At 43.0% G+C, this 20,888-nt stretch overlaps 1 long non-coding RNA gene across 5 annotated transcripts in view; it reads left to right on the forward strand.

The window, feature by feature from the left end:
* The first annotated feature begins 4,122 nt into the window (after positions 1–4,122).
* Positions 4,123–20,888, forward strand: part of LOC147627271 (uncharacterized) — a 78,273-nt gene continuing 61,507 nt past the window's right edge. For 2 of the 5 annotated variants that reach the window (XR_015268470.1, XR_015268468.1), the window contains exon 1: positions 4,306–4,658. This is a non-coding gene — a long non-coding RNA (uncharacterized LOC147627271). Of the gene's footprint in view, positions 4,261–4,305; positions 4,659–20,888 lie in introns of those variants that run through there. The other 3 variants (XR_015268471.1, XR_015268472.1, XR_015268469.1) reach the window with 2 other exon arrangements.

The following is a 20,888-nucleotide window of genomic DNA, read 5'->3' on the forward strand; positions in this document are numbered from 1 at the left end:
TATTTGATTAAAGATCTTGCCTCATAAAAAAAAATAAAAAGGACACTCTTTATAAAAGAAGTGTCGCCTCTAACAGGTCGACGAGTTCTTGACAATGGAGAAAGCAATTGTTCAGGATGAGAATGGTCTCAATCAGATGGAGTTCGTAACAATGGCTGGATTTGTTGAGGTGTCCAAAAGAGAATTGTCTTTACATTTTGGCCTGACAGAGGAATCCATCCACCTTCACCAAGTATCTGGTGATCCGGATGATGGCCTGTATTTTGATCTTGCATCTTACCTTAGAGAACAAGAAGTAATGTTTCACCTGGATTTTCAGTTTGGAAAGGTATTTATTGTTCGTGGAGATAAGGTGCCATGCATCCCTTCTCAAGATGAAGATTTTACAGATCTTGAAGTTAAAAAGAGGATTACAGGTGACACATTTCAAGAAGACGATGATGCTACAGTCAGTATAGTGCAATTACTCAGAAATCTTCCATTGAGGAACTCATTGAGAAACACTTTTATGCAAGCCAATGAAATAAAACAAGTGTCAGAGCTACCTAATAGATATGATGGGAATATAATGTTCGAGCTGCCCTATGCAAATCCCTCAACAAGAACCATTGGCATGGAAAGCAAGTTGGATGGGCATACTTGGACAAACGAGCTTTGTCTTTATTCATACTGCAATGAAACTTATAATGTATTTCTTTTTGGGATCTTCTTTAAAGTCATGTTTGTAATGGATTTAAATTTCAATTTTTTCTTTGATGTGCACTTTTTATCTTTATTCATAGGGAAATACAAGCTTCCTTGAGGTTCATAGTTTGGATATTGCAATGATGATGGCCCTTTTTTTTTCCTTCGCTCGCCGCGCTCGACACTTTACGCTCGTAAAAAGGGCCCCCCCATAACTTGGGCGGTCGACTATTCTTTTATACATAAAGATAATAAGGACTCATCACACAATTAGAAGTGTGAGTCCACAAACACTGCGTGTTATCTCTTTCTCTCTCTCTTCTTTGCACGCACAGCTCCATCCTCACACACACTCCCCTTCACCTATTCCATAATTGTATGTGCATGTGCATTGTTTGCATTGACAAATGCTTGAGGATGCATGTTTCTTTCCTATGCATGTGTATGCCATTCCATTCCAAGTATGCTTGCTTGTCGTTGTTGATAGGGTTAGAGTTGCATATGCATTGATTGCCTATGGTTAGAAGTGTGTGCTTAATCTTATCTAGTCCAAGTGTGTGTGCTTGTTGAGAGGATTGTGTGTGTGTGTGTATGCATGCGCGTGCATATGTGTATGTGTGTGGTTGAGGGAAGCTTGCTTATGCAACCCATGCATTCATGTTGAGTGGTAGAGAGTAGTAGATTGAGGAAGTGTAGTGAGAGATTCCACTTTTCCTATTCTTCTAACATATGAGCTCTCTCACTTGTGAGATATCACCATAACCTAGTCAGGCAATGCAATTCTTGGATGACAATTTGTTCAAGTTGTTGCATCTTCCATGTGTTGCAAGATGCCCCAAACATTTTGTCATGCCCAACTTTTGTACATGTCATCTTATTGCTCATACATACTCACTTAATTGTGCTTGCTATATCAATGCAGTCGACAACAATGAAGTTATTTTATTGAGATCATTGGATTAAATTTCATGCTAATTCTAGGCTACCTAATACACTATTCTAATTATTAAAGAGGACAATTCTAATACTAGGCAAGTTATTCAGTTCTAAAATGCCCAACTTTATTGCCAAGGTACCTTTTGAAGAGTAATTAAGTCTAAATTTGAATGTATCCCTCTAATTTTTAGTACAAGAAGATTGAATACATAAATACATGCATGAGGAAGCATGCTTACTCATCCATGGGGAAAGATTCCACCCATCTCTTTGTTGCTCATATATTGAGGGAGGCTTGTTATTCTTGTGTTGATTCTCTTGATTCTCTTAATCCTCTTCTTGATCAAGTATAAGCTAAGATCAAATGTTGTTGAAGGAATTGTGTCACAGTGTGCCTGATATCAAAGCTTGCTAAAGATCTTACTACTATCAAATTGCTAATGACATGACATTGAAAATTTTAACTTTGCTATTGAAATGCTTCTCCTTCAGCAAATAAAGAGACAAAAGGTGCAAGACACTTGAAGCCATGTGTGTGTAAGGAATCAAGATGTGCAAAGGATTCCTATTTGCCTCATGTAACTCCTTTTTGGTAAATATGATCTTCCAATGACTTCCTATAAAGCCCTTTGCTACTCTAAGTATCTATGCTTTGATTAATGCCAACCTTGTTATAACTACTTGTGGTTTTGTATGATAGGAAATGGAGAGCTAAACTTGTATCATTCATTATTTATTTAAACTCAAACATTTTAGCAGACGTGTTATCTCCTTGGATTCAAGTTTGCTCTACACTTCTTTTTTCTTTGGTGTCATGAATCACCCTCCTTTCATGATACTTTCCTTAATATGATATGTAGGATAGAGCAAGATTACTTGTTCTAGAGAATGTCTTATAACACCTTACAGATTGTGAAGTATTGGCAACATTTAAAAATTGAGGACAAAAAATGCCTAAAATAGTTCAAAATTCATTTTCTTTAATGGAGGTAGCCTTATGGAAGGTTCATGGTTCTTTGATCATTTAGAGGCTCCCCATCTACAATGGTGCGATCATTCAGGTCCACAAGTACAACAGTGATCGCTAGCTAATATTCAAATGTTGATCCCTAGGTTGTGTCCAACGAGCCTCGCATTCCGTTGCAACATATTTCATATTAGAGAGAGGACAATGATGACTGTTCACGTGTGACAATTGTTACCTTAGCTAGCAAGATGTTTGAATGTTGATCCCTGGTTGAGCGAGCATTGGCTGTTACCACTGCTCGACAAAAACCTTTTTCCCAGCCCTTAAAAATAAAGGCTTTGAAAAATAGAGCCGATATTTTGTGTTAAATTTAGTGATTTTACCGGTAATATACACTAAAACTAATGAATTTCAGCCCTTAAATCTAAGGGCATGGTCAATATTCAGCCGGGTTTTCTGAAATCCAGCCGGTAGCGTACAACGGTAACCATTCAAGTGCATGGGTACAATAGTGACCATTAGCTTAGCTGGTAGGATTCGAATGTGGATCCCCCAGCGTCGACAGTGGCTCACACTCGTCATGTGTTCGAATCCCAAGAGTCTCTTAGTTGCCTGTGTCTTTCCCGAAGGTCTATAGAAGGCATGGAAAGAAGCTTTTGTAGGCTGGCAAGAAGGTGGGCGTTGCGTCTTCCAGAAGGAGGCTTTGTTTCTCTCTACCAACGCGACAAAAGGCATCCCTCTCCAAGCTTTCTCTCCTCTCACCCCACTTGGTATGCTCTCTCTCTCTCTCTCTCTCTCTCTCTCTCTCTCTCTCACACACACACACACACCCCTTTAACCTAGGGTCATTAGCAATAGGTACAATCTAAAATTTGATAATCCTTGTAGATAGTGAGTTAATTAAAAGGGAGGTTTATGTCCTTAGGGGTGTGTGAAAAACTCCTAGATGTGGCTAAGAGGGTAATAGTCGATTAGTTGGTTATATGAGACAAGTAGTTTGGATGTTGCCTTCAAACCCTTGCCCATAGAGTGGCTAGTGAACATAGATCTAAATCCACCATTTGGGTGGATGTTTACCAAATTGAAAGGATAGAAATAGACTTGTTATGCCAAACCCATTTTAATACCCTAGCAAGGATTTAATTGGCTACATACTGGGGACTAGTCGATCAAGTTTGTTACGGGGCATACATCGCGAGTGAGGAGAAAGAGGTGAAGAAATGGTTTACATTGAATAACGCAAATATACTAGATTTCTTCAAATGCAAGTCCTAGACTCCATTGAGTCTATTCTTAGGTCGAATAACCAGTCTCATTTCACCAAGTACATAGGTATGGGAGAGTATGAGGTGGACTATTCTATAGGAAATGATTTAGATAAGGATATTTCTAATTGGTTAACCTCTTTTGAGGGCTATGTAGTAGAGTGTATGTGTGGATATCCAAGAGGAAGAGGGAATGGATGAAAACGAAAATGGAAATGGGGAGCTACATGAACAAGTATGTGCATTGCAAGAGCACTTAGAGTAGGAACATATTTTGCATTATTATTCAATAAGAGAACTACTAGAAAGGATTGCGTATACACAAATTGAAAAAGGAAAGGCTCAATTAGAGGCCAAGCGACAAAAGGCCCATCCCTCTCCAAGCGTTCTCTCCTCTCACCCCACTTGGTATGCTCTCTCTCTCTCTCTCTCTCACTCACTCACACACACACACATTGGCATTAAGTTATGGACGTTGGTACTTGCCTTGTAGTTCCATGGTGGATTGGATATGTCAAATCTCTTGCTTCATATTGCACAGTGTCTGTGGTCCTTATGGTGTGGGCTATGAATGCCTTCATTGCTTCATTTAGACGCAAATGATGTGTGTGTGTGTGAGAGAGAGAGAGAGAGAGAGAGAGAGAGAGAGAGCCCAAAGACGATGGATTGCTTCTACGTTCAACAGGGTGTGCTGCTCTTTCTAGTGTAGCTACAGCTGGTAGCGAGCAGAGCAGGGTTGGCCTACGTGTTGGTTCTCTGCTGCTGCTGCTGCTGCTGCAGACGCAGACTGAAGGGGTCCCATGAAGGTGGAAATTTCTTCCCTCTACTGTTCTTGCTTCTCTTCACAGGTGCTGCAGTATCCAGCCCTTCGTTTCTATTTGCCTTTTCCCTCTCTTCTGCGTGTGTGTGAGTGTGTGTGTGTGAGAGAGAGAGAGAGAGAGTGGGCCTTCTAGCAGTTCTGCGGAGATCCAGGTCAGGGAACTTTGTATATACACCACGCAAAAGCAGCTTGGAGTGCAGAGGAGGGTCCGGAGAAGGGAGATTTGAAAGAGCTTCATAAGTGCTGCTGAATTAGGGTTTGCAGGTGCTGGATTAGGGTTTGTGAGAACGGGTTTTTCTTTGCTTTTGTTCATGGATTTGGATGACCCGGCTGCCTTGGTGGCATGGTTGCCAATAGCCTTAACATGGATCTTATTGAGGAGATGATCGAGAAGGATGTGGGTTATGCTTCAGATGCCTCGGAGCAACAAAAACGTCAAAGGCTTGATGTGGATGTAAGCTACACTCCGGTGAATGTTGGAGAGAATGTAGAGGAAAGTTCTCAGGTACCTTCTCCGGAGTTTGCACGTTTGCTGCAGATCACTGGTGAGCTTCTGCAAGAATATGTGAAGGCAAATAGCGTGCAAATGGCTGCAGTAGATAATGGTGGTGTGGCTGATGTATGCATGGAGACTCCTTTGTTGCTACAACAGCTAGCAGATTTTCATGATCGTGTTGCTATCTTCTTCTTTACTGGGCGTATTCCGTTGTTGCCTCGTCTTAGAGCATGGTTGGGCCGCTTGGTGTCGCCTGAGGCACTTGAGGAGATTTATGATGGTCCGAGAGGCTTTTATGAAATACTTTTTCGCACTTCGGAAGCCTGTATGGCAGTCTTGGAGCAGGTGCCACTCTTTTTGGATGGGCAGTTGGTTCATGTGGTTCCGTGGAAGCCTATGGCAGAGTACCAAGATATGTTGCGCCAGGCTTGCCCAATTTGGGTTGAAGTGAAACAATTCCCATCAATGTTTTGGCGTGTTTTACCAGGTCTCATGCGAGGTATCGGTGATGTCTTGGTGGTGCCTCGAATGACATCTAGAAACCGAAATCGACTATGCATGTTGTGGGATACTGGGAGATCTAGGCTGACACATTTGCGTGTCAATATGGTTGGGCTGCAACCTTTAATGTATGAATTGAGGTGGGATACATTTGCTGGCCATTGTTTCAAATGTGGTGAGATGGGCCACTTTGTCTCCGAATGTCCTAAGAAAGAACAAGTTGTTGCTACCAAGGATATCGTTGATGGGTAGTTGCCTGTGGAAGATGAGCATGATGCTCCTTTACACGATGCCCAGCACATGGATATACATGTGGATGTTCAGAATGAGGTTGAGCAGCCATGGGTGGAAGTACGTGGTAAAAAGACACGATTTGTTGCCCCGCGGGGAGATTTCTCAAATGCTGTTTGGCAGGGGTCTTTGCGTACTCATCAGAGGCCCTTATATACATATGCTCGTCGCCCTTTGAATTCAGGTGCCCAGCTACACACCAGGATTGAGAGGCTGGGAGGCCATCTTTCTCAGGGTACAGGGGCTCTTGGGGTGGATAGAGTAGAATGCTATCCTATTAGAAGTCGCCTAACAAAAGAAGCACAACAACAATTGTCTCTTGTGTTTGGTTCGAAGGGTGAGGTCATCTCGCCATGGGATGGTCATTACCCTTTGGCACGTGCTCGGGAACTCCAAGGGCAGTCTGAGATCACAAATACCATGTCTAAAAATGCAATGCTTCAAAAGGTTCGTGATTTGGCAGATTGTCTTGGGCCTAGTACACGGCCTTGTTGATTCCTTTTCTGGGAAGGCTTATGAAAATTGTACAATGAAATGTAAAGGGTATTTCTTTGCGCCAAAAGCAATTCAGGCTTTGGCGTACAACTTTTTGTCATGGTTGGGATGTTTTGTGTGCAGCTGAACATAAGCAGCATAAGTTGGCTGGCAAAGCCTATGTATTTAAGGGGTTTTATATTTTCTACAGCGGACATTCTGCTTCGCAGTCAGGTGTTATGTTTGCTGTTCGTTCGCAGTTTCAGCCTTCTCTTGTGATTCAAGATGTTCATGGAAGATTTCTAGTGATTCAGATTGTTTGGGATGATACACCTTTATGGTTGTTAGGGGTGTATGCTCCAAATAATGCTCGTGCACGCCGATTCAAGATGTTCATGGAAGATTTCTAATGATTCAGATTGTTTGGGATGATACACCTTTATGGTTGTTAGGGGTGTATGCTCCAAATAATGCTCGTGCACGCCGTTTGCTGTGGAATGACTTGTGTGCTCTTTCAATCTCTCATCCTGGCTTTGTGATGGGAGACTTTAATATGTGTGTCTCCAGGGAGCAAGCCACGTCGTCTCATTCTGTAATGGATGGCACGGAGAGAATGGCGTGGGAAGCTTTTGCAGCAAGGTCGCTAAAATAAGACATGTGGTCTTGGTTGCATCCAGATGAAAGGGGTTACACTTATGCCTCACAACAGTTTCGGGGCACTTATGCTAGATTCGATAGGATGTATATTTTACATCAAGATCTCTTTTTGCCAGAGGTTCTTACTATGATGGTTGATCAGCAATAGGTTTTCTGGGATCATTGGCTGCTTGTGTTTGAAATGGTCTTTCATCCTGTGGATGCATATAAAGGCTTGTTGGGACGCTTGCCTTTGTGCTTAAATCACACTTTTTTGGAGCATGAAGTTTTTGATGTTTATATGTGTCAGTTGATACGACATTTCTCCACAAGAGTGTCCATGGCTGATTATCATGCTTGGTCAGTGTTTCTTACCAATACTCGGAAATTAGCGCGGCATTATGGTCTTGCTAATGCCTCTATACAAAAACAACATGTGGCTCTTCTTGAGTCGCTTTTAAAGGGCTTGCAGGCGTTCATGTTTACTAACTCTATGGATGCTGAAGTTGTGGATGCCATAGAATGGCTGAAAAAGGAGCTATCTAGGGTGCAGGAAGCACAATATGTTCGCTTTAAACTACTTGCACGTCTTGATGCTTTGCGGGATGCTAACTGTCAATCTCATCGCTTCTATGATAAGTTGAATCAAAAACATATGCGTGAGAATATTGTTAGGCTGATGGATGCCCAAGGCAACCTTGTTACTCAACCTTCTGAGGTTATTCAGCATTGCATCAGGTTTTATGAAGATTTTCTTGCCCCTCGAGAGGATGTCTCGCCGGCTGTCCTGGCTGCAAGGGAGTCATTGTTTGCTGAAGTACGATATCAAGTTGACCCTGATGTGGCGGTTCAGCTTGATGCTCCTGTTACTCAAGGAGAAGTGGAAGCTGTTCTCTCCAAACTTCCCATGGGAAAGAGCCCTGGTTGGGATGGTTTGACAAATGAGTTTTTCCGAAAAGATGCTGATCAGCTTGTAGAGCCTTTGATGCTTATTTGTTAAAGGGTTTGGGATGAGGGATATATGCCTGCCGATTGGAAGTTGGGCACACTTCGTTTGTTGCCCAAAGTCCCTTCGCCTACTTCTTTGGCTCAATGGCGTCCGATCTCACTTATGGGTATTATGTATAAAATCTTTACAAAGATTTTTGCCAATCGCTTTGCAGAAGGTGCTTTCTACTCTTATTCATCCATATCAATATGGATTTGTGCATGGGAGGAATATTTTGCATAATATTCTTAATGTTTAAATTGGAGTGGATTATGCCAAGGCAAAGAAGCAAGAGATTGTGATGGTGCAGCTGGATCTTGAAAAAGCTTTTGATCATGTCAACTGGTCTTTCCTTTCTCAGTTAATGACAGCCATGGGCTTTGGTCCCAAAATGGCTAATTTGGTGCATTTACTTGGCTTTGGCTCTATCATGCGGATTATGCTCAATGGAGGACTTTCGGATGGTATTTCTCTCACCCGTTCTCTCCAGCAGGGCTGTCCTCTTAGTCCTCTTTTCTTTGCCATTGCCACTTATCCTATGTTATCTCGCCTGGATGCTATGGTATCGCATGGTGAAGTGGTTGGTTTGCATCTCCCTCATGGCAAGCAATTGGTTGCTCAAGCCCTTGCGGATGACACTTTTATGTTTCTCAGGGCCGAAAAAGTCAATATAGATCGAGCAATGGAAGCTTGGAATAATTTTGCATGGGCTTCTGGGCTGAAAATAAATTCAACAAAATCAGCCCTCATTGTATGCACGAAATTTGATCTCGAGGCATTAGGGTGGCAAGGCCGTGTGGTGCATACAGGAGACATTGTTCGTCATCTTGGGTATCCGGTGGGTGTGGATGTGGACCCCCAAGCGCTTCTTGCTTGGATTTCTACTCGGATCTCTGATAAATTTGTGTATTGGAAAGCTCAAGGGTGGCCTATGCACGTGAGGGTTAAGGTAGCTCAGGTTATTATGCTTAGCATGATTTCCTATTTTTTGCCTTTGCTACCTTGGACGCACAAATCTCTTCTCCGTTTGGTTGCTCCCATTTGGTTTATGCTGTGGAAGAGGCAAGGAAATATTATGGGTCAAACATGGATAGCTTGGAATCACATTACGACGCCCAAAAGAATGGGTGGGGCTGCTTTACTGGATGTCCGCTTACATATGGTGGCGCGTAGGTGGGCGCTTTTTCAGGATATGTGTTTGTAGCAGCAGCCTTGGGTATTCATAGCTCGTGACTTAATTGAGTTGGAGGGATTGTCACATGGACGGACACGTGTGCAGGCTTCATGGTGGGACATTGTGAATGCAGCACATCCTGTCCGTATTCGCTCATCTCACATTTTATCGCATATTCTCCTTTCTTGGCATGAAGTTCTACTATTGGCTCGGTGGGATCCTGGTCATGAAAGACTACTTTTGAACTCTTTGCAGTTCGAAACATTTGTGGAGTCGCGTGTCATTGTTTGGCCAGACAGGGTTAGGCTTAGTTAGAATCCGAGATGCTGTGATACCTGGTCGTGTGACAGGACATATTCGTTTCGTCGTATTCGGCAGCACTTTAGGGTTCCTCGGACATTTCAGCCTCTATGGGTTGACATCATGCATGCAGTTGAGTCTTTTACTCCATTGCCTCAGCCATCTGCAGATCAGCCTTGGCTTGATTGGGCACTATGTAAATCTGGTGACTTGATATCACTTTCAGCTAACTAGGTCTATCATAAGCTCGTATCAGAGAAAGATTGGGTTTCAGCCAAGGCCAATAAGGTGTGGGGATTGCACAAGTCTAAATCATGGTGGCAGAAAACTCTTATGTGTGGTTGGCAGTCTAAACTCCCTTACCAAGGTAAGGTTTTTATTTGGAGGATGTTGGTGGGAGGGTTACCTACACGGGATCAGCTCAGCCGTCGTAAAATTACATTGGCCTCTTGCTTCTTCTGCACGACATGCACTGAAACAGTTATGCATCTGTTCATGAGTTGTCCAGTGGCCCGTCAGATTTGGTCTTTTGTCTCTCGCGTTTGGGAAGCAGTAGAGAGGTCTACTGTTTCGGCTCATTAGTGGATATTTGGGATTTGTCCTCAAGTCATTACTTTGGACAGTCACCTTGTGATATTCCATTTCCTTAGATGGACAGGACTTTGGCATATTTGGACTACACGGAATGGGTTCATCTTTGATTCCTTGTCTGGAATACATGGGCACATTCTACGTATCCACGGTTTGCTGCTTTGGCAGTTTTCTTCTCTTCTCTCAGCTCCGCTACTGGATGGAGATGTTATTTCGTTATGGTCTATGGCGGCTCGGCTGGTTCATCTTTGATGATTTTATCTGGGATGCTTATTTGGCTAGGAGGCTTTCTTATTAGTGTACAGGTTTGCATGGTCATGATCCTTTAGAGGATCTTTTGTGGGGTTTTTGGGGCCATAGGTTCTGTGTGAGCCATGTCGCTAATGTACATTTTTTTACATATAATATAAAACACCATTTCACGAAAAAAAAAGAGAGAGAGATGTCCTCCTCCACGGGCTAGGAGAAAAGAAATAAAGTTATCGTCTTTGATAGATCAAAATGACCCATGAGGCCAAAAAAGGTTACAACCATGTTACTTATGGATAAATCATTGAAAGGTCAAATGACATATGAGGCCAAAAAAGGTTACAATCATGTTACGGATGGTTAAATCATTGATGGGTACAAAAAGCAAGATAGGGTATGGTAGGGTAAACCTGAGTACATCATAATATGTAGGGAGCAAAACTAGACTGATCATTTGAAAGAATTCGGTGGATGAATTCTTATATGGGTCGCTCAAGAAACAAGAAAATCTCTTTTGAGATGAGCTGTCAAGAGGGTCTTTGTTGGTATGAGAGAGAGAGAGAGAGAGAGAGAGAGAGAGAGATATGAGAGAGAGAGAGAGAGAGATATGTGGGCCTGAAGACACAAGAATAATGACCTTTATGCTTATGATAACCTCGTCTGCCCTTGCATGCTAGACAACTAGGGCTCTATAAGTTGAGAAAGCTTCATGAAATTTGTGAGTTGATGTTAGATTATGATTAACCCAATTTATAGTGGATTAAAGCTAATCAAAGCAACCATGCTTAGTGACTTAATTAACCCCACGAACTAATGACTTAAGCACAAATTGAAGAGAGAGCAATGGATTAGTGCAAAAAGGTTATTATTTGTGCGCCAATACAATCGGTTTGGGCTCCGCAAATTACTCCTAATCTCCCTAACCTTCTTCTGAAATTCTTTCCACACGTAGTAGATGCTTTACTACATTTAGGGAGCTAGCTTAGCCCAGGCACAAGACTTGCCTAGATGAGGTAGTTGATTCCTAAGGACTAAGAAGACCCTTTATTTAACTCTATGCAATTCACTTGTATGAATGATAAAGCTATATGTGCATTGATGTGAATGATTCATAACAAACAACAACCCCCCCCCCCACCCCTTAATGTTCATGCATTTCATAAATCCCCCGAGGCTCTAGTGGTCAATATGGTTTACTGAATACTATTGGTTATACATGACTTTAAGAGTTAAACAATGTAAATAACATTCATGATGACGTGTGTTTGTTGTGCTTAGAGTTTGCACACGACACGTGTTTGAGAATTTAGAAAATAAGGACTCTTCAAAAGCTGATTCATCAATATGACTTTGAGAAAGTTGGTCTCATGGGAGGCCCTTTCTAGTTCTTCACTTTCATGTAGGCCTTTTGACATATATCAAGATGGCTGTTTCAGATGACATACTTACAGAGCTCAAGGGCCTTGGGACTGCCTCAGCTATATAGCAGAAACTTAAGGCAACCTATGAGAACACCACTCTTGTGAACCAAGTTCACCTAATGAGGAAGTTGGTGAATTTACAGCTGGACGAGTCAAAGCCAACGTCGAAACACTTGAGTATGTTCACAGGAATTCTCAGCCAATTACAAGATACCGGGTTGCCACCTTTTGAAGACAAGCTCAAGGCTATTTTCTTGCTTATGACATTACCTGATTCATGGGAGACACTTGTAGTCTCATTAAGTAACTCTCCTACATTGAGTTACGATGGTGTCAGGGGCTCTATTTTGAATGAAGAAATCAGAAGGAAAGCCAGTGGAGAGTCAGGTGGTGCTTATGCAGCACGTGGAAGGAGCAAAAGCTATGATGCTTCTTCTAGTGGCAAATCCAGGAGTCAGAGCAAAGGGAAGGACAAGAAGAGTGATGTAAGCTTTCAGTGCGGTAGAAAAGGGCATAAAAAGCCCGACTGTAGGTTCTTCAAGAAGGAGCAGGAGCGCAAAAAGAAATTGCAAAACAAGAAGAAGAAGGATGACAGGAAGGAGGACAAGTCAGAGAAGTCTTCCAGTGAGGTCGAGAAGGTCAATGTAGCTTCCAGTGTTATTATCACAGAGTTGTCAGACTCTGATGAGATTTTGGCAGTCATCACTGACATTGGTGGTGCAGGCACATATATGGCTGATCCAGGTTTGCATATTACTAGGAAAGAAGTGATTGATGCGCTTTTGACCACCCATGGTGAGGTGGCTCACACCTGGATTGTAGATTCTGGAGCATCGTTTCATGTAACACCCAACATGGGTGCGTTTGCCTCTTACTCTCTTGGTCACTGTGGCAAAGTTTACTTGGGTAACGACTATGCATGTGACATTGAGGGCAAGGGGACAATACATTTAGTGCTTGCTAGTGGTCAAGAGTTGATGCTGCGTGATGTACATTGATGTACGTTATGTCCAAGGTATTAAGAAAAGTCTACTCTCTGTTGGTCAACTTGAATACTCCACGACGTTTGGAGGAGGCACATGGAAGTTGCATAAAGGGTCCATGCTGGTCACTAAAGGCAGCAAGAAGGGTACTTTGTATTTCTTACACAGTCAGGTGCTGCCAGGAAAGTGTCTTGTTGTTGCAGATGTATTCTCACATATGGAGCTGTGGCACAAAATGTTGGGTTTTATGCTGTGTATGCACCCAGAGGAGTGCTAGTGATCATCAGTAGGTTACTGGGGCACTTTTTACTTCAGTTAGTGGAGGTTTTTCCCCCGAGTTTAGTTCAGTTTCACTTATATGCAGTTTATAAGTGTTTTGGTCCACCCGGCACATTTATGGCCGGACATGTGAACACTTATCCTTTAGGGGTCACTATCATGTGGCTTGTACTTGATTTTTTCTATCATTGAGATATACAGCAGTCGTGTTCACTCCTTCTCCTTGTTTTCCACGCTTGCTTGAACCTGTGTAAACCCTAACCCTAACCCTGTTTGTCTTCAATTGGTATCAGAGCTATTGAAGCTCTGCTCAGCACTACCCGTACACTTGTTGCTGCATCTGCCCGTACATCATACGTACACTGCCTGCGCCGCCTTCAGCAGAGCATTGAAGCTCTGTATTGCTGCTGCCCGTACAAACGTACCTGCCCGTACAGTAAGCTTAGCCAACGCCGCCTGCAGCAGTGCGCCGCCTTCAGTAACGTGGTCGCCTTCAGTCGGGTACTGCTTCAGTCAGTCGTCGCCTACAACTATTGTGAGCGCCGCCTTCAGTCCGTGTACCTGTGCGCCACCTGTAAAACGCCGCCTGCAGCCCCAGACAGCGCCGACTGTACGTGTACCTGTGCGCCACCTGTAAGACGCCGCCTGCAGCCCCAGACAGCGCCGACTGTCACCTGCGCAGCCATACGCCTTCAGCGCCGACTGTACCTGCACAGTACTGTGGTCGCCTCAGTACCCGTACTGTACCTGCCTGCTTACAGAGGACTGCTCTCGTACTGTACCTGCATACAGTCGACTGTACTTGCTACGAATACCTGCACAGTACAACAGTCCACGTATCTGCACACTACATTCAACTTGTACCTGTTGAAATCTCAGCTGGTAAGCATTGCAAGTTTTGAATATTGGGCACTTTAATTTTCTCTGTGAAAATATACAGGCACAACAGGCAGATTTTCTAGCAAGAAAATATACAGATTTTTGCACAGTTTGGGTGCAGCAAATTTGGGCAGTTTTGGGGCATTTTGGCATTGTGTACGCCATTTGCTGCTCTACTCAGTCATTGGTGCATTGAGCTGCACATTCAGAGGATTGAGAGTGCAGGCAGATTTGGGTGAACTGTATTCAGTGGAGTACAGTTGTTATCAGGGTTTTTGCTATTGGGTTTTTTGGTAAACAGGTACAACATTGTGCCTAAAGCATAATGGCAAATCAACAGCAAAGTGATGTATTCACATATTTGTCTAAGGAAGACAAATTGGATGGCACGAACTACTCTTTGTGGAGTTTTATGCTGAAAAATGTGCTTGTGGCAAAAGGTCTTTGGGATTTTGTTAGTGGTGATGAACCACGTCCAGGTCCATTGGCTCCAGAGACTCCTCCCCAAGGGGGTGCTCGTGGACGAGGACAACAGGTACAGGCTCCAGGATAGCCATTGCCTGTTCAGAGAACAAATGCTCAAAAGACATGGGATGCCAGGGATGCACAAGCTTTGTCACTCATTGCATTGTCAGTTCAGAGGTCCATTATACCTCATATTCGTTCAGCTGGCTCTTCACAGAATGCATGGGTGACTTTGGAGCAGATGTATGCTGCTCGTAATGAGGCTAGGATCTCATTTTTGAAAAGAGAGCTTGAAAATCAGAAAATGAATGAAGGAGATGATATGTCTAGCCACTTAAACAAGCTGCAGGATTTGAGAGAGCAACTCATCAATGTGGATGAGATTATTCTTGAGACACAGCTTGTGTCCACCATCTTGCACTCTTTGCCAAGATCTTACTTGGCTTTCCATACCTCTTTGAACCTCAGCATGAGGAATGCTGTTGAACCCCTCAAGTATCAGGAACTTGTTGCTCTCTTACTATAAGAGGAGCAAATGAGGAAGAATATGAATATGAACACAAATGCTGAACAAGCATTTACTACAGGTCAAAAGGGGAAAGGGAAATCTCAGCCAAAGAGTGCAAATCAAAATTCAGGTGATGGTGGTTCTTCACAGGATACCAAGAAAGGTGATGGACAGCCCAAGAAGAAGGGCAAATGTCATTACTGTAAGAAGCCAGGTCACTACATCACGGAATGTAGGAAGAGGATTGCCAAAGAGAAGGCAAAGGAAGCTGGGATGTCTGTTAATGATGCTCCTAAAGCTCCTCCAGAGACTGCTTCTTTTGTTGAGGATAGGGATTACTGTTTTTTTACATGCAGCTATGATGCCTCTTGGTCTTCACAGGCACTCAGTTTGACAGAGCATGCATGTACTTGGTATTTTGATAGTGGTGCCTCAAAGCATATCACATCTCGCAGGGATTTGTTTAGTCATGTTGGCCCTGCCCCTGTTGGCAAAACTGTTCAGTGTGCCAACAATGCTTCATATCCAGTGTGTGGCATTGGGGAGATTCAGCTTACAGCCATTGATGGCTCCATTCTCCGCCTTACAGATGCCTTATATGTACCAGGGATAAAGAAGAATTTGTTGTCCATTTCTTCTTTAGCACATTGTGGAATGCAAGTCCATTTTGATGATGATAAATGCATGGTCAGAGACAAAGCAAATGCCTTGACCTTGATGCTTACTGGTACATTATGTCATGGACTTTATGAGTTGGATGCATTTCAGCCAGTGGATCAGTCTGCTTATCATGCATTCACTCTTACTCCAGCTATGGTTGATGCGGAGTTATGGCATGCTCGCATGGGGCATGTAAATTTTGGTAGTCTTATGCTTATGCAGCGACATAATATGTTTACAGATCTACCTCTCATGGAGAAGCCTCCAGATCACATTTGTGAAGGATGTATTTTGGGAAAAATGCACAGGTTTTCCTTCCCACGTGATCAGGCTCTAAGAGCAACTGCAAAGTTGCAACTTATACACAGTGATCTTTGTGGTCCCATGCAGACAAAGTCATTAGGTGGTTGCTTTTATTTTGCAACATTTATTGATGACTTCTCTCGTATATGCTGGGTCTATCCTTTGACACAGAAATCACAGGTATATGATGCATTTTTGGCCTTTATAGCACTTGCTGAGACAGAGTCAGGATGCAAGGTGAAGACTCTCCGTTCTGACCGAGGGGGGGAATATATGTCACATGTGCTGAATTCCTTTCTTGGGAGTAGAGGTATAAAACATCAGTATACTACTCCTTACACTCCACAGCAGAATGGGGTTGCAGAAAGGAAAAATCGGTCACTCATGGAGATGGCCAGATGTATGCTAAAGGCAAAAAAACTACCACATATCTTTTGGGTGGAAGCAGTAATGTGTGCTTGTCATATTTTAAATTGATGTCCCACAAAGGCATTGGTTTCTATTACTCCTTTTGAGGCTTGGCATGGCCGCAAGTCTTCTGTATCGCATTTTCGTATCTTTGGGTGTCTTGCTTATGCACACATACCCAAAGAGTTGAGGAGGAAGCTTGATGATAAAGCCACAAAATGCATTTTTGTTGGGTATAGCCGTGAGAGCAAGGGCTACAGGTTATATGACCCACTATCCAGGAAGATATTCATCAGTCGGGATGTGATTTTTGATGAAAAATCAGAAATATCCATGGCTGGTTATGAGGCAAATCAGAAATATCCATGGCTGGTTATGAGGCAAATCAGGCTGAAAATGATGTGTTTGAAGGTCTACTACCGATGGAGTTTCATTCCACAGTTGGTGATCCAACTCAAGAGGGTACTGGACAGCCAGCAAATGATGTAGGTGGTGCAGAAATTCAGCAGCCAAATGAGCCAGAAGCTGAACCAAATATGGGACAGCAGGCACCACAGGTCAGACATATACCTAGATGGTATTTGAGGACATTACAGGACAGCCATTTAGAGGGTCCTCTTGCTGGTCGTACTCGTAGGGAGACAAGGACCAATGAGCATGCACACATCATGGATTTGAATCTGGTTATGGCAGCCAGTTTACAGGATGATGATGAGCCTGATTCATTTGTGGATGCACGAGATAATGTGCATTGGAACAAAGCCATGCAGGATGAGATTGATTCTATTAAAAAGAATCAAACATGGGATTTGGTTGATCTGCCCAAAGGCAAGAAAGCCATTGGTACTAAATGGGTCTATAAGTTGAAAAGACATGCAGATGGATCCATTGACAGGTACAAAGCCCGTCTAGTTGCAAAGGGCTATGCACAGAAGAAGGGCATTGATTATGAGGAGACATTTGCTCCTACATCCCGTATGTCGACACTTAGGTGTGTCATTGCATTGGCTGCACATCGTGGTTGGGTTGTTCACCAGTTGGACATAAAGACTGCATTCCTACATGGGGACCTCGAGGAGGAAGTTTATGTATTTCAGCCCATGGGATTTGCAGAACATGGTCATGAAGGGAAAGTATGCAGGCTGAAAAAGGCCTTGTATGGTTTGAAACAAGCTCCACGAGCTTGGTATGCAAAAATAGATGCTTTTCTACTCACTCAGGGATTTGTGAACAGTCCATCAGAGGCCACTTTGTATATGAAGAAAGAAGAGACAGATCTGCTGGTCATCAGTCTTTATGTGGATGATCTCTTGCTCATGGGATCAAATGATGACAAAATTGCAGCTTTTAAAGAGATACTGCAACAGACATTTGACATGTCTGACTTGGGCCTTGTACATTACTATTTGGGCATACAGTTTGTGCAGGATAACAGAGGCATTGGGTTGTTGCAATCACGTTATGTTGCTAAACTTCTGGAGAAGTTTAAATTTCAGGATTGCAAGCCTATTAGTACTCCTATGGAGCCTGGGATGAAACTGTCACTACAAGATGACAGTGTTTCCTTTGATGCCACTACATATGCTCAGGCTGTTGGGTGCCTCATTTACTTGTGTAATACAAGGCCAGATATTCAGTATGCAGTCTCTCAGTTGAGCAGATTCATGCACAGCCCACGGTTGTCACATTGGCAAGCTGTGAAGCGTGTATTCCGTTATTTGCAGGGTACCTCGACTCTTGGTTTGCTTTATCCTGAGGGGGGTGACATGCAGTTACACGCTTACAGTGATTCAGATTGGGCTGGTAATTTTGATACCAGACATTCCACTAGTGGGAATTGTTTCTTCCTTGGCGCTTCATGCATGTCTTGGCTAAGCAAGAAACAGACCACAGTGGCCACTTCGTCTTGTGAGGCAGAGTACAGAGCAGCCTACACTACTACTGTTGAGTGTGTTTGGCTGTGTCGTCTTATGACTGATATGGATATTTCAGTGGAGGAGCCTACACCTATCTATACTGATAGTCAGAGTGCCATTGCTGTGGCCAGGAATCCTGTGTTTCATGCTCGCACGAAACACATTGAGATTCACTATCATTTTGTTCGGGAGAGACTCCAGGCAGGAGATATCAGTCTGATCTACTGTCCTACAGATCAGAATGTGGCAGACATCTTCACCAAGGCATTACCACGTCCGAAATTTGAAGCATTCCGCAATGCTTTGAATTTGTTTCCTTTTGGTGGATGATGTACAGTGATCACATATCACTCCAGGGGGGTTTGTTGGGTTTTATGCTGTGTATGCACCCAGAGGAGTGCTAGTGATCATCAGTAGGTTACTGGGGCACTTTTTACTTCAGTTAGTGGAGGTTTTTTCCCCCAGTTTAGTTCAGTTTCACTTATATGCAGTTTATAAGTGTTTTGGTCCACCCGGCACATTTATGGCCGGACATGTGAACACTTATCCTTTAGGGGTCACTATCATGTGGCTTGTACTTGATTTTTTCTATCATTGAGATATACAGCAGTCGTGTTCACTCCTTCTCCTTGTTTTCCACGCTTGCTTGAACCTGTGTAAACCCTAACCCTAACCCTGTTTGTCTTCACAAAAGACTTAGACACATGAGCCAAAAGGGCTTACATGTGCTTTCTTCTCTTGGCAAAGTTGATGTTAAAAATTCATCTTTTGATTTCTGTCATGGTTGTGTACTTGGTAAACAAGTTAAAAATGCATATCGTGCTTCAGTTTCGTATGTTACTTTAGAATTAGATCAAATGGAAAGACAGCCTTTTTGTATGGTGACATTGAAGAAGAGCTTTACATGAAGCAACTTGAAGGCTTCATAGAGTCTGGGAAAGAGGATCTTGTATGCAAGCTGAAAAGAAGTTTGTATGGCCTTAAGCAAGCTCCCAGGCAATGATATAAAAGGTTTGACTCCTTCATGCTGTCACAAGATTTCAAGCGTAGTGAAGCTGACCACTGTTTGTACACAAAAAGTGCAGCAGATGGCAACCCTATCTTGCTGATTTTATATGTTGATGACATGCTTCTTGCTGGGAAAAATCTGAGTGCATTATCTCAATTGAAATCACAGCTTAAATTTGAATTTGCAATGAAAGATTTGGGGCTGGCTGAACATATTTTGGGCATAAGCATTTTGAGAGATGGAGAGCAGAAATTTCTTTATCTTTATCTATCACAAGAAAGGTACCTTGAAAAGGTGCTGGACAGATTTACATGGTAGATGCTAGACCTTTGGGAGTGCCTCTGTCGTCTTATGTAAAATTGAGCAAGGCTGATTGCCTGACAGATAATTCAGCTGTGAAAGAAATGCAAGGTGTACCCTATGCATCAGCTTGTGGATCACTTATGTATGCCATGGTTACTACTAGACCGGACATTACATATGCAGTGGGAGTTGTAAGCAGATACATGGCAAATCCCGGCAAAAAGCATTGGGAAGCGGTGAAATGTATACTCTGCTACTTGAAAGGAACTAAAGAGAGCTGCCTATGTTTTGGAAAAGGCTCTATGCATATAGAGGGATTTTGTGATGTAGATATGGCAGGTGATGTTGATACTCGCAAGTCAACAAGCGGGTACATATTTACTATGACTGGTGGTGCAGTATCATGGTGCTCAAGGTTGCAAAAGGTGGTTGCATTATCCACTGCTGAGGCTGAATATATTTCAGCCACAGAGGCTTCAAAAGAAGCTATATGGTTGAGCAGACTTAGCACAGAAATGGGTTTGCATAGTGAGCTTCTAGTTGTGTATTGTGATAGCCAGAGTACCATACATCTGGCTAAGAATGCCATGTTTCATGCACGCACAAAGTACATTGATGTGCGCTATCATTTTATGAGACAGGCTATTGAGGATGGATTAGTCTCATTGACTAAGGTCCATACCAGTGATAATCCCTCTGACATGCTAACTAAGAGTCTTGGTAAATCCCAACATGAGCATTGCATAGCTCTAGTGGGAGTAACGTGACCTCCAAAAAGGCTGCCCACAAAGACCTTTAAGTGGGAGGTTGTTGGGGATAAAGTCCTTTATGGGTCCCCTGTGTTGGCATATGTGTATAGGCACTAACTCTCTCTCACATAGTGGACCAAAGTTTTTAAAAAAACTTTGGCAACTTAAATATGAAAAGGCCATTTCATAATAAAACCTAAAAACAAAGGGTTTGTCTCACACATTGTGAGAACCCTGCAAAATCAACGAGCTCTCTCCCTTCCTCTCTCTGTGTGCTTTCGAGTGCTAGTGCCCCCTTCTCTACACCTGCTTTTGGAGCTACGTGTACCATTTCCCCCTAATTTGGACCTGCTCTTTCACTTGGGCACATCCATTTCAGCATTTTGCTTCTGCTTCAGCCCATTTTCTGCATCAAGGACATGGCTAGAGCCCTCACAGGAGTCGAGGACAAAGATGGCTTTCTATCAAGACCATCTTCTTGGCACTACTAAGGATGGCTTCATACTTCGGCCTAGATATATGAATACACACTTCTCGCATGGTTTGCAGTGTGCCAGGAGATTGAGACAGGTAGATATCGGAGCATACATACGGAGGAAGGATATGCTAGATATGCCAGACAGAGCTGGAGAT

The sequence above is a fragment of the Cibotium barometz genome, chromosome 21 (assembly GCF_041138505.1).
Source record: "Cibotium barometz isolate CiBa-2024 chromosome 21, ASM4113850v1, whole genome shotgun sequence".
NCBI lineage: Eukaryota > Viridiplantae > Streptophyta > Polypodiopsida > Cyatheales > Cibotiaceae > Cibotium > Cibotium barometz.